Source organism: Orcinus orca, chromosome 5, assembly GCF_937001465.1.
Source record: "Orcinus orca chromosome 5, mOrcOrc1.1, whole genome shotgun sequence".
Taxonomy (NCBI): domain Eukaryota; kingdom Metazoa; phylum Chordata; class Mammalia; order Artiodactyla; family Delphinidae; genus Orcinus; species Orcinus orca.
Window position 1 is genome coordinate 128,423,965 of NC_064563.1, and position 13,125 is coordinate 128,437,089.

A 13,125-nucleotide genomic window follows, 5' to 3' on the forward strand; every position below is an offset into this window, starting at 1 on the left:
TCCTCTGAATATTAAGGATCAGTCACTCCGGCCAACACAGTAACCCTCCTCCTTGCCTATTTAAGAGGCATAAGGAGTCCAAAATGTCTGAATGACAGTCTCCATGACCAGTTCAATGGAATTAATGGAATCAGTGGAATTAATGTTGTGTTTCCAGGTGAAAGCATTCTTTCCTTTGGAAGTAAGATCCCTAGGCCAGTAGAATATAAGGTCATGAGGACAGAAAGGAAAAACTTTGTTAGTGAGTAACAAGAGGTAATGAGGGTGGTGCCTAACCATTGACCACAGGCCATGAATCAGTATATAATCACCTGTCTGGTCCTTTTCCTTTCAAGCAAAGTGAAGAGCCAGGTGCATTGTTCAAAGTTCTGCCAGATGGGTGGATTTCCTTCACCACTGTCCTCCAGGGATGTCCCAGAAAGGGGCTGTAGTGCTGAAGCTGTCCACTTTCTGGTGGTGCTTGCATATTGTGCAGAACCATCTGTAAACCAGGCTCTACTCTTCTCTTCTTCTGTCAACTGAACTCCCCATGAGGACATAAGTGCAAGCTGAGAGAAAGCAGGTAGTGTGGCAAGAGAGGGGACCATGAATAATTGGACCACTTCTTTATGTAACTTACTTGAGCCTTTAGGGACTGATTGAATCTGATCTCATATAGACCACTTCCATTTGATGATGGAGTGCTGCTGTGCATTCCCAACTTTATGGCTTGGTTGGTTAGATAACATTCAGTTCATAATGGGTAGCTCAGATCACATGTAACTTGGTGACCCATGGTTTAGAGTCCAGTCTCTACCAAGACCCAGTAGCATGTCAAAAGCTCTTTCTCAAAAAGAATGAGTTATCTGCAGAGGACAGCAGTATTTTGCTCTAATATTCTAAAGTTCTGCACTGTGATTCACCTAAAGGATTTTGCACAAGGCTTCAAGTGATACTCCAATTTGCCACTGACACTTCAAGCACCATTGGATTTACTGGGTCATATGACCCAAGTGGCAGAGCAGTTTGCAAGGCATCCTGGACCTGTTGCAGAGCCTTCTCTTGTTCTGGGCTCCACTTAAAACTAGCACCTTTCCAGGTCACTCAGTAAATGGGTCAAAATAACAGTCCAATGAGGAATATGCTATCTCAAAAATCCAAAGAGACCCACTAAGTGTTGTGCCTCTGTTTTGGTTGTTAGAGGGTCCAGATGCAATAATTTATCCTTTACCTTATGAGGGATATCTTGATGTGTCCACATACGACTGGACATGTAGAAATTCCCTGAGGTATAAGGTCCCTGAATTTTTTGTCAGTTTTATTGCCTACCTTTTGACATGCAAACAACTAACCAATTAGTCTAGGATAGTTGCTACTTTTTGCTTACTAGGTTCAAACAGCATAATGTCATAAATGTAGTGGACCAGTGTGATATCTCGTAGAAGGGTAATCAAGATCTCTGTGAACTAAGTTATGTCATAGAACTGGAGACTGATAAATTCCTGAGGTAGGATGCTGAAGGTTGATTGCTCTTCTTACTAGCAAACTGCTTCTGGTAGTCTTTACTAACAGAGATGGAAAAAAAAATGAATTTTCCATCTTAAGAGCTGCACACCAGGTACAAGGGGATATGTTAATTTGCTCTAGTAATGAAACCACATCTGGTACAGCAGCTGCAAGTTGAAGCAACTATCTGGTTAAGCTTATTATTGTAATACATTCTTATTCTCCAAGATCCATGCCTTCTGCACAGTCCAAATAGGCAAGTTGAATGTCGATGTACTAGGAATAACCAGCCCTGCATCTTTCAAGTCCTTAAATGAAGCACTAATCTCCACAACCCTCTAGAAATGCAGTAATGCAATTTTCTAGGTAGAGGCAGTTTTAGTGGCTTCTGCTTGACCTTTTCCAATATAATAGCCTTCACTTCACAAGTCAGGGAGCCAGTGTGGGATCTGCCAATTACTGAATATGTCTATTCTAATTATGCATTCCAGAACTGGGGAAATCAGGGATCCTCTGGATCCACTGTGAGATGGACCAGAGCTACCATTCCATTGGTGGGGGTGGGGGAGAGACAGAGAGGGAGAGAGAGAGAGATTTTAAGGGATTGGCTCATACAGTTGTGGAGGCTTGGTAAATCCAAAGTAAGCAGAATAGGCTGGCAGGCTGGAGATCCAGGAAAGAGTTGCAGTTCAAGTACAAAGGCAGTCGAATGGCAGAATTCCTTCTTGGTTAGGATGGTCAGTTTTTTTTTCCTATTAAGACCTTCAACTGATTGGATGAAGCCAATCAGTTTGGTTTTTAATCTTTCTTCTTTTTCATCTTCCACAGCATGACATGATCTCAGTTTCCACTTAATGTTATTGTTTAAGCCACTATTATTTGGGTGTTCTGTTTCTTGCAACAGGAAGTGTCATAAACGATGAACTTCTGAGCCTTTTACATTTATTTCTACTTTTAAAATCAGGCTTGTCATTGCTGTTCAGATGTGACATACACATTTTAACTTTGCTCTTGCTCTCGCGACATCTCCTCCTGGTCTGTCAGGGCTATCCACATAGTCACTTAACCAAAATCATTTCCATGTACCAAAGTTCAGTTTAAACAGGATATATTAGCAAGCTTTTCTTTATTGCCCTAACCAGATGTAACCATTTTAGTTCTAAAATTTCATACACTCTGGGGGTTGCCCTGGTGGTGCAGTGGTTGAGAGTCCGCCTGCCGATGCAGGGGGCACGGGTTCGTGCACCGGTCCGGGAAGATCCCACATGCCGCGGAGCGGCTGGGCCCGTGAGCCATGGCCGCTGGGTCTACACGTCCGGAGCCTGTGCTCCGCAATGGGAGAGACCACAGCAGTGAGAGGCCCGCGTACTGCAAAAAAAAAAAACAAAAAATAAATAAAATTTCACACACTCTGAACTTTGAACCCTGAGACACCTGTCAGTATTGGCAGAAAGCAGTTTTGGATTTCCACAGACCTGAGTTATCAAAGTCCCTCTTTTACTTAGCAATTATGTGATCTTAAGAGATTTATTGAATGTCTCTTACTCTCAGATTACTCATTTAAAAAATGGATATAGTGACACTTTTTTGCTGGATTCTTAGGAAGATTAAATCCCAATTCTTCCCTTACAAACCGTGCAATTTTAAGAAAATCCTACTTAAGTTTCCACGTATATAAAATGTGGAGAGTAGTAACACCCACCTTACAGATTTTTGTTGAGGATTAAATGGGTTAATAAAAGTCCAACACTTAGAATGGTGTTTGGCACAGAGACAACACTGTCTACATTTTTTTCTATTATTAGTAATGCATTGCCTGACACTGAAATATATTCTTGATAAATGCTAACTATTTTTATTATTATAATCACTATTTTTATATTTTTCTTAATATTTTCATTTGTTTGCTTACCTAGAAAACATGTGCCATGTAGATCCTAGCACTATGCCCATAAATAGATCGCAGCAGATAGTTAAAAATTATACTTATTCGTAAAACAATATCTACACGAAGTGCAAAATAATTCTAAGAAAAAAATCTTTAAGAACTTTTTGTCCCAGATAGTAAGAAAAATGAAAGCTGTCACTGAAGTGCTCATAAAAATAACAACAGAATTGAATCAATATAATTGTCCATTGATAAAGAATTGACTAAATAATTAATGCTACACTGAGCCAAAAAAAAAAATCAAACAGTTATTAAATAGAAGAGTATTTTAAAATATAGCTTTTTATTATTATTCAGGTATGTCAAGACCAACAGATCAAGAGATGATTGCCTTTGAAAAGATGGCCTGTTATATTCACAAATTCTAAAAGGAGGAACATGGGGACGGGGACACAGAAAACACCAGAGTCAGTCAAAGGCAGAGAGTGAGGGGAAAGCAGGGACATGAGTCTTTATTGCAGTTTCTAAGGGAAGGAATGGGTGAGGCAGGGTAAGCAGGCTTAGAATTGGCTAGTTTTTAGTAATTTCCACAGACTCTGGGTTATAGGGGGTCTGTCTCTAGTTGCCTGGTACCTGGTCCTGAGATGATTACGGCAAGGGAATAGTGTGTGAGCACCACAAAGGAGGTAGTTGGTGGGAGGGGGTGAACTCTGAATTTATTAGTTTGCATATGAAAGACATGCTTGCAATTGGTTTGCCATCACTATGGATTAATTAACTCTGGGAAGAGCAATGTCTCCAGGCAACAAGATCCTAAAATGTCAAAGAATCAAATACGGAAATTAGAAAATATGGTATTATAAAGAGGCAAATCAGTATGACGTGGAAAGAAGTCCATAGAAGTTTATAACAAACTATTGTGTAAGAATTTGTTTAACCTGCAGCAGATCTGTGGTTGTTCAACATTTTTCTACTGGGATGTCCAGAAACATGGTACTGACTCTTGCAAATTAGGCATAAAGTGTATTAGCTTGTGGTTTATGATGTGTAGACTCATCTTTTGTACTAGCTTGCTTACATTGTTTATTAAATGTGTATAGACAATGGTATGCACCTAATTTTAGCTAGTTGACCAGTAGAGGATAAAAGACTTTAGTAAACTTGTTTTTTGGCTCATCTGAGACTAAGGTGTTTCATATCTATTTCAGTGATTCACAATCAGAAGATGGGATATCTACTGTGTAACTGCTTCTGGAAAATGAAAACTTCTCTGATCTTTGCTTGGCTTACTTATCTTGGTAAACTGTGTATCTTCATCAAAGCCTTTATGAGTGCACCCTATGGAGTTTCCTGAGTTCTCTCAATCACCTGACCCTTTGTAATTGCTAAAACATTATATAATACCATCTGTCTTATTTTTAAAGACAAATATGTGTGTATATATATTTTACAAATATACACTGTAAAAAATTAATAAACAGAAACCTCAATTAAATAGAATTGGGAGACCAGAGCAGGGAGCTCTGAATATATAGAGTTTAATAGTGAATGTAAGTAATAAAAGTAAGTTGAAATATTTAAATGTTTAGTACATAACTATTCCCTTTTCCTTAGCTTAGGATAGTATGTAAGCCTCAATTACATGACTGCCTGGGAGTCTCATATTTTCTGTGGAGCTCCTATAATTACTGAATTAAATGTGTTTTTCTCCTGTTAATTGGTCTTATGTCAATTTAATTATAAGACCAGCCAAAGAACCTAGAAAAGAAAAAGGGAAAATTTTTCTACCCCTACACCACATAGGACCTTCCAATTCTAACTTGACTGATCATTACTTTGACTTGCATATGTGTCCTTTTATTCAGTCTCATTTCCCAATTTTAGAATTTTACAGTACTTTTCTTGTTTTTCCATTTCTAAAGGTAAATTACAAGGGTGACCTATAACTAATTATGAGGTGTATCTCTAAGCACTGAGTCTCTAATGTCAATGCCTTCCTGCCAAAGACTACCTGGCATACACCTGCAGTTGAAAAAATTGTTATGCTTATTGCTCAGTGTAACAACGGGACTGCACACAGTGTGGAACCAAAGGTGATATTTCACTAAGGTGATATTTCACTGAGAGCATGTTACAGAGGACTTAATATTGGAGTTGGACGCTAGGTGCTCTTGGAATGTACATTAAGTTAAAGCATTAACTTTCTAGAAAGTTTTGTTTTTCTCTTTCTTATTAAGTTGTATCCTTCCAATTTTCAGTCTTGGATTATTTTATCAAAAAGAATAATCGAATGTATGATTTAAAGCAGATTAAATAAAGACACAAAACCTAATACCTGAGTTGAGTACGTTATAATATTTATATCTAACCCATACCAATTATTTAATTTCTATTGAACGGAAAAATGAATAAATGAATACCATTTTTGTGTGTGTGTGGTAGTGGGTGTGATTGGATGCTTTAATACTTATTACTTTAATATTTACCTAAAATCTTGTCTTTCTAGGAAAAGCTCCACTCAGTGTCAGGAGACTGTAGTGAGGTTATCCACCAGACAGCTCTGTCAGAACTGATCACACACTCCATTCTCCTGGAGACGGTGCTTGATCCAGCCACCGGCACATAAAGGAATCTGAGTAAATCAGAGTGTGCAAAGAGAGTAAGAAGGTGGGGAGACTTGATATTTCTCAGTCCCTGGAACCATATACACCAGGTGAACTCAATAATCTCATTGAAAAAGACTATCTGAGAAATAAACCAAATCATCATGAAGAACCATGAGAGAGAAGAGTTATGACTAAGAAACAGCCCTGAAACACTGGATCCATCTGTGCCTGAAAGAAGTATTATTCCTTCAACTGTAGCTACATAGGCAATAAAACACCTTTTTTTCCCTTTAACCTAGTTTCTATTGAGTCTCAGTCATTGCAGTGGAAATAATAATAAGCAAATTCTAATGCAATTATTTGCTTTTCTATATGGGAAAATGTAGATATTCCTATTGGGAACATTTTTTTCCTCTAGCTAAGATCAAGCAGTTTTGGAGGATTTCAGCCATTTTGGACAGCTATAGAAACATAATTTTATCATGAGATTTTCATGTGAGCATTCTATAGAAGCTGACTGTGTGAAAATAATTCTGACACCAAAAAAGGCAGTTTTTAAGGGGCTATTTTATTCACATTGTAGAACATACAATGTTGTATGCACTTTAAATAATTCAGGACTGAAGAAATGTAATGATAAGTAATCAAATGAAAGCACATATATCAAAACATTTTAGTGGGGATGCATAGCTTCATAAATAGTTATTTCTGATGACTTCAATTTTCTTACCTGCATTTCTCAATGAATAGTTTTATTTTAATTCTAATGACAGTCAGTTTGAAAAACTACTTTTATTATTTTCAACTTGTAAAACCATTTAGAAAATAATGTCAATGATACACTGGCTTTCCAATATGATACACTGTAAATTTTAAGTTTGGTCATCATTTGTTCAAAAATTCTTGTTGGCTTTGTGAGTAGGTGGAAAGATAAATGAGGACAGAAAATGAGAAAGGTGTGGAAAGCCTTCCTCTTTGCTTCCTGTCTACCTAGCCTTATCTGGGTGATTCAGATCATCTCACCCCTTATACTCCATTTCCTGAGCTAGTAATTAAAGGGATTATGACTCCCAGTCATTTTTGAATTTAATTACAAATGCCATAGCATTGATAACTGTTAACTGGAGAAATAAAGACTAAGTGATATACACTCCTTGTCTTTATAATATCTCCATCTTTCTTCATCACTACACATAAAGAGCTCATGCAGAGTTTTAACAAACTGTTTCTACCACTCAATTTCAAGTTTCTCAGTTTTAAAACATTTAAAACAATATGCTTTTCTTTGCCAAGTCTCAGGAAATATTGTACCTCTGCTATTTTGAGAACTGTGCTAGACAATTAGAAAATCTTCAGCAAGATGACTGTTGGTGAACATTGAATGTATTTAACTATATAGAAACAAGAATAAACCAAAGGATAACAAAATAAAGTGCAAATTTATATTTCTAAATTGCAGAAAAATGAAAGAAAATAGATGATATTGTGAATTACATAGTGGGCTATTAAAGAAAATAAATTTTTAGATGAAGTTATAGAACAAAAAAATTTTTTAAATATGCTTGTATTTAAGGTAGAAACCTGTATCAAATCATGAAATGTCTCTCACCTTCCTTAGGACTACACCACAATAAGATACAAGGTATGTAGGGAAGTGGCTTCTTATTAGTATGTTTTCTAATACGCTGAAGCAGATGGTGGGCATACTTAAGCTTTATAGCTTGCGTTCTAATCAAGAAGCTTATTTATTCCTTTGTCCTAAGTTTCTCCAAAATCAAATGCACTAGATAAATTGATGAATGTAACAAAATTGCAGAACATCCTGACTTATTCCAAATATATAATACCCCTACCTCTCTATATATTTCTATAGATCTGTTCAGCTAGAATTCTTTTGGCCATTGGATAAGATCGCGTTGCCCTTTCCCGTAGTAAATGCTTTGAAAATCATAATAAAATGTGACCTAAGAGTAAGAACCTTTAGTTCTCATGATTTTATTGTCCCAAATAATTTTAGCTTCTCAAGAAAACAATTTAATAAACACCATGTATCTAGCACCATCCCTAATTCTAGCTTATAAAATGATTGAAAATTATTTTGGTTATTGTTGGTAAAGGCAGTCTCACACACAGTCTTTCCACCACCCACTTGGTTGCTTAAGGATGGACCTTGGGTTTGCGATTCTTCCTTATCAAGAGATAAAGAGCTCACACAGCCTGTGCTGGGCTTATCATCTTGTGTGGGAATATTCTCCACTGTTTCAAGCTCAGTGAGTATTCTTTTGTTCTACTTAAGTGTGTGATCTTATGTCACCATGCCAACCCCACTGCTATATCTGTCTTCTGTGGACAGGGACCCAATCATTTTGCTACAGCATGAGAGTGTTGGGAATAGGTGAATTGCCCTGCCAGTAGAGACCCACTGGGTACTGGTACCCAGACCAACCACTGAAGCGTCTCTAAGTAAGTAAAGTGTTGTTCCATCCAGTACTTGACTCTGTTGTGTTTTCCTTGCCAACTCTGATACCAAGATGCAGTGAGCAGAAGTGTTTGGATTTCTGTTTCTGAAGGTTGACATAGTGATGATCTTTGCTATCCTCCATGTGGTTGGAATCCTCCCCTGGGATTGATAATAGGTATATGATATTCTGCTCAACAGTTTTTTTGGTAATGATTTGGTCTACAGATCCTCCTAAATGGTGTTCAGTTAGTTGGAGTATATTTGTAATTACTCTGTGGGCCAAACATCATGCTAGAAGTTAGGGGTAACACCACTGAACAGGAAATATGATCTCTCCTCTCTGGATGATTGCATTCTGTTTGGAAGATAGTCATAAAGCAAGTAATTCTAATTTATTAAGCAGAGTCTCTTGTGTCACAGGTTCGATAGGGTCAACTCCTTCATTCATCTTCATTTTCCATGAGAACAAGCTGGCAGCTTTGATAAGCAGGTATGCCTAAATTCAGTGACCTGGGACCTTAGGTGTTTAGGAGCACAGGTTCCATAATTGCAGTTTTATTTTTTAAGTATTTTTTAAAAATCTAAGCTAACAGGGGAATTAATTGATAAATTCTGTATACTTTTAAATGGCATAAGCGTTGTCTGATTTACTTGTTTATGTTATTGAATGCTAGTTTTACCACATCTCTTACCAGGTTTCCTGATTAGACTCATTCCTATAAGTGAGTGTTCAGACCATAAAAAAGAACATAATAAAAATGTAAATGTGACACCACCAATGGCATTTCTCAAAGATGAGCTCTGATTCCTGTGAGCAGTGTTCACACTGGAAGAGAGGGAAGCTTTTTTCATGTGCTTCAACACCTGAGTTCTTGTCATGTTATCCTGTAATTATGGGTTTGTCTGTAGCCAAGCTCCATTTTCCCATCTCTTAAGGCCGTTTCTTGTATCTGTTTAATGTATCTAGTGAAGAAATGAGCTAATGGGTTTATTATTTAAAGACTTTTGTATTAAATCACTATATTATATCAATTATATTTTTACAGGGTATGATTATATTATACCAGTGGCTTTTATATTAAAATCTATTCTGGAATTGGCATTCTCATTTCTAAACACCATGTTTCTGGCACAAATTAACAGTACCAACATCCCCTTTCAGAAGTCATGGTTTTAATGATAAATGAAGATAGCAAATAAAAAGATAATTTACTTCATAGAAACTTAGAAAGTATTTACCTGGTGTCTGGAGATTATTTATTCTAGGCCCGATATATCCTCATCCTATTCCAAAATGAATATTCTGAGTACAACTTTTAATTTAAGAAAGAGGAAAAATGACCTTTTATTTTTTTTTTTTAATTTTATAAACCGTGAAGTGTATGAGGGTTGACTACAGGTACAGTGTTGTACAGAATATTTCTAGACCTTATTCACTTTTCTTGACTGTAACACTATGTCACTTGATTAGTAACATCCCAGAAACAACCTTTTTAATCAAAGCACTCCCTATACTCTTCAAATAGGGAAATTATCAGGGAAGAGACAATCTTGCAATTCAAATGTAATGAGACAGATGTTTTTCTGTGTCAGCTTTCTTTACTCTGTATGAGCTCCCAGTACTTTGTGACTTTCTTCCCTAAATATTGAGGCTTGAGTCACTTCTCACACACCAAGTATACACCAGTTGGGCAAATAATTAGAATTACAGAGAATTTATATATCAATCAAGGGCAAGTTGAACAAGAGAGTGCAGGTTATCAGTGGTATGCTTATTTAATGAATAAAAATTCTAAAATAGTCTTGACTGTACAAGTCCAGGAAATCTGACTTAGCATTGATTGAAATCCTGCTTCACATAAACATTTTTCATTATTTGTGTAGTTCCCATAGTAAAAAAGTGCCTAATGCAAAGTAAATGCAATCATTATCATTTCTAGAACGAGTCATGTGAGAGGTTGTATTACATAGTTTGCTGTGTGTTGAACGTACAATTTCCTGCTAAATTGTCTTTTAGTGGTAGCTCATTCCCACTTTTGCCTGAAGCTTACTGTGCTTAAAGACCTAGTTAGATGTGTTCTCACCTCTGGCAGATGAGGGATCAACTTTATAGATTTCAGGATGAAACAATTTATTACCACTTTCTCACCTTCTTCATAACTGTTAATCTAGTTCTTCTGGTCCTCTTAATGGTCTAGCATGTGGCCTTGCATAGATACACATTATTTTTGATTGTTACACTGTCACTTTCCTTCCATGTGTGGAATGTGTCACCGAAAGAGGACTAAGTGCTCGAAGGAGCTGATGTGGTTTTTCCTGTGACTGTGTAATTATCTGACTTCATTTTTCAGTTTTAGTTTTTGTCCTGGCTTTTTCTTTTTCTAAAATGATAACTGCAAAGGAGAACAGAGTGCACCATTTCTAATTGAGATAAAGTTTATCTCCCTCTCATTAGCTGAATAGTATTCTTCTTTGACACTGTGGTCCAAACATTAATAATCTGGAGGCTCTGGGGAAAAATCCACTTCCAAGATCATTCAGATTATAGGAAGAATCCAGTTACTTGTGGCTGTAAATCTGAACTTTCGATTTCCTTGCTAACTCTGTTCAGGCAATGTTCTCAGCTTCTAGAGGCCACTTACATTCCTTCTCACTTGGCCCTCTCCATCTTCAGAGCAGCAAGGGCACACACATTCTCTTCACAATTTGAACCTGTCTTACTTCCTCTTCTGCTACAGACCAGAGAAAGGTTTCTTCTTTTAATGGTTCCTGTGATTACAGTAACCCCACCTATATGCCATGCAACACAGCATAAACCTGAGGTGATAGCTTATCCATCGTGTTAACACATTTTCAGGGATTAGGGTGGAATATCTTTAGTTGGAGGGCAGTTTAGAAATTCGGCCTAACACACATGACATGGGAAGTTACTTTGGATACTATAGCATAAAAGTTAGATTATGTGCTCTTGAGGTAGATGTTCTCCTGTATTTATACTGCTTGTTGCCCTTTGACATTTTTATCTTTTACAAACAGTGGTTTCCTCATTTACACATGTGGTGAATAACACCATAGAACTCGTAAGGCTGCTGTGAGAATAAAATGAGATGGTGTTTGGGAAGCACCTGACATTCAGCACTATATAAAAGTTATAATTATTAATTTTTTGCTTTGTTTTACCTATAAATGCTATTTCATCTTCAAAAAGTCATTTCCTTATTTTCTTACTTGATTCTCACAAGCCGGTAAAATAATTATTAAAGTTGAATGTATTAAAAAGTAGTTGAAGTAGGTAGGATTCAATTTTAGGATTTTTTTTTACTTCTACTTATATATTTTTTCTTTGCAGATTTTTTTCTTTTTTTCTTTTTTTTTTTTGCGGTACGCGGGCCTCTCATTGTTGTGGCCTCTCCCATTGTGGAGCACAGGCTCCAGACGCGCAGGCTCAGCGGCCATGGCTCACGGGCCCAGCCGCTCCGTGGCACGTGGGATCCTCCCGGACCGGAGCACGAACCCGTGTGCCCTGCATCGGCAGGCGGACTCTCAACCACTGCACCACCAGGGAAGCCCGGTAATTACTATTATTAATTACAGTTTTCAAATGAGGAGATGGAGGCTTAGAGGGTTTAAATACAGTCCTAATACCACACAGCTTGTTGGTGCAAAGCTAGAATAGAAGTGATTTTCCTGAATACTGAGTCACACATCTCAGCCACTCTGCTACGTAGATTTGTTTAAACACTCTTTATAACTAGAATGAACTTGTGTTGTTTTTTTCTAGTATATTCTTGTTCATATCTGTTGCCTTGGCTCAATTAATTGTGCAAGTTACATAAACAAAAATTTTTCAGTTTATTTAATATACTATATTCATAACATATATTATTGACTAATGGAATTAAGGTATTTTTTTTCTTAAAATAAGCAGATATTCCATGTCACTAACCTAGCTTTATTGAATTTTGTCCATGTTAACTTTTAGAGAAAGCATGGGCAAATATAAACACACACACACACACACATACCACACCATGACGTGAATGCTTAACACTGTCAAATGAGGTCCTTACATTTCAAATGACATGAGATTTTGAAGAGCTAAGGTTTAAATGTAGGATGGATCTTGTCACTTAATACCCTATCCCATTCTCATCCCCTCATCCTTCTCTGGAAAGAATATGTAGGCTAATGGTGAAATGGAGCAGCACTCTATGGGCCCTTCCCAGGACACCCCCACCCCCGCCATGTCCTCTGCCTGCCCCTTCTCTGTAAAAACACTTTTAATCAAAGAATAAATTTAATCAGAGGAGTGAGAAAATGCAGAAATAAAGGAAAAGCAGTCAAACAGGACAAAAGAATAATTGTTTAGTTATTAAATAAAGTCAAGGACCTTTAGTTTCTCCTCAAGGACTATAGATAACATTCTGAACCATATCCTTTCACCTACTTTGTAGATACTGAAACCCCCAGCAAGTGAAAGAAGTTAACTATCAATACATGATGACCACACTGTAGCCATGACATAAGCTGCCACAATTCTGACAACTGGCCTCAAGGAAATAGGAACAAATTCACCCTGGAACTGAAGTTTAACTCTACTTAAAAGAATCAACATGAAACTGATCAGAGCACTGCATGGCCGATTTTAAGATGACATCTCTTTAAAATATAGAATCGAGGAGAGA

The 13,125-nt window shown here is 37.1% G+C and overlaps 1 pseudogene; it reads right to left on the reverse strand.

The window, feature by feature from the left end:
• Positions 1-271: 271 nt before the first annotated feature.
• LOC125964422 (uncharacterized) lies at positions 272-12,473 on the reverse strand (annotated as a pseudogene).
• Between the last annotated feature and the right edge of the window lie 652 nt (positions 12,474-13,125).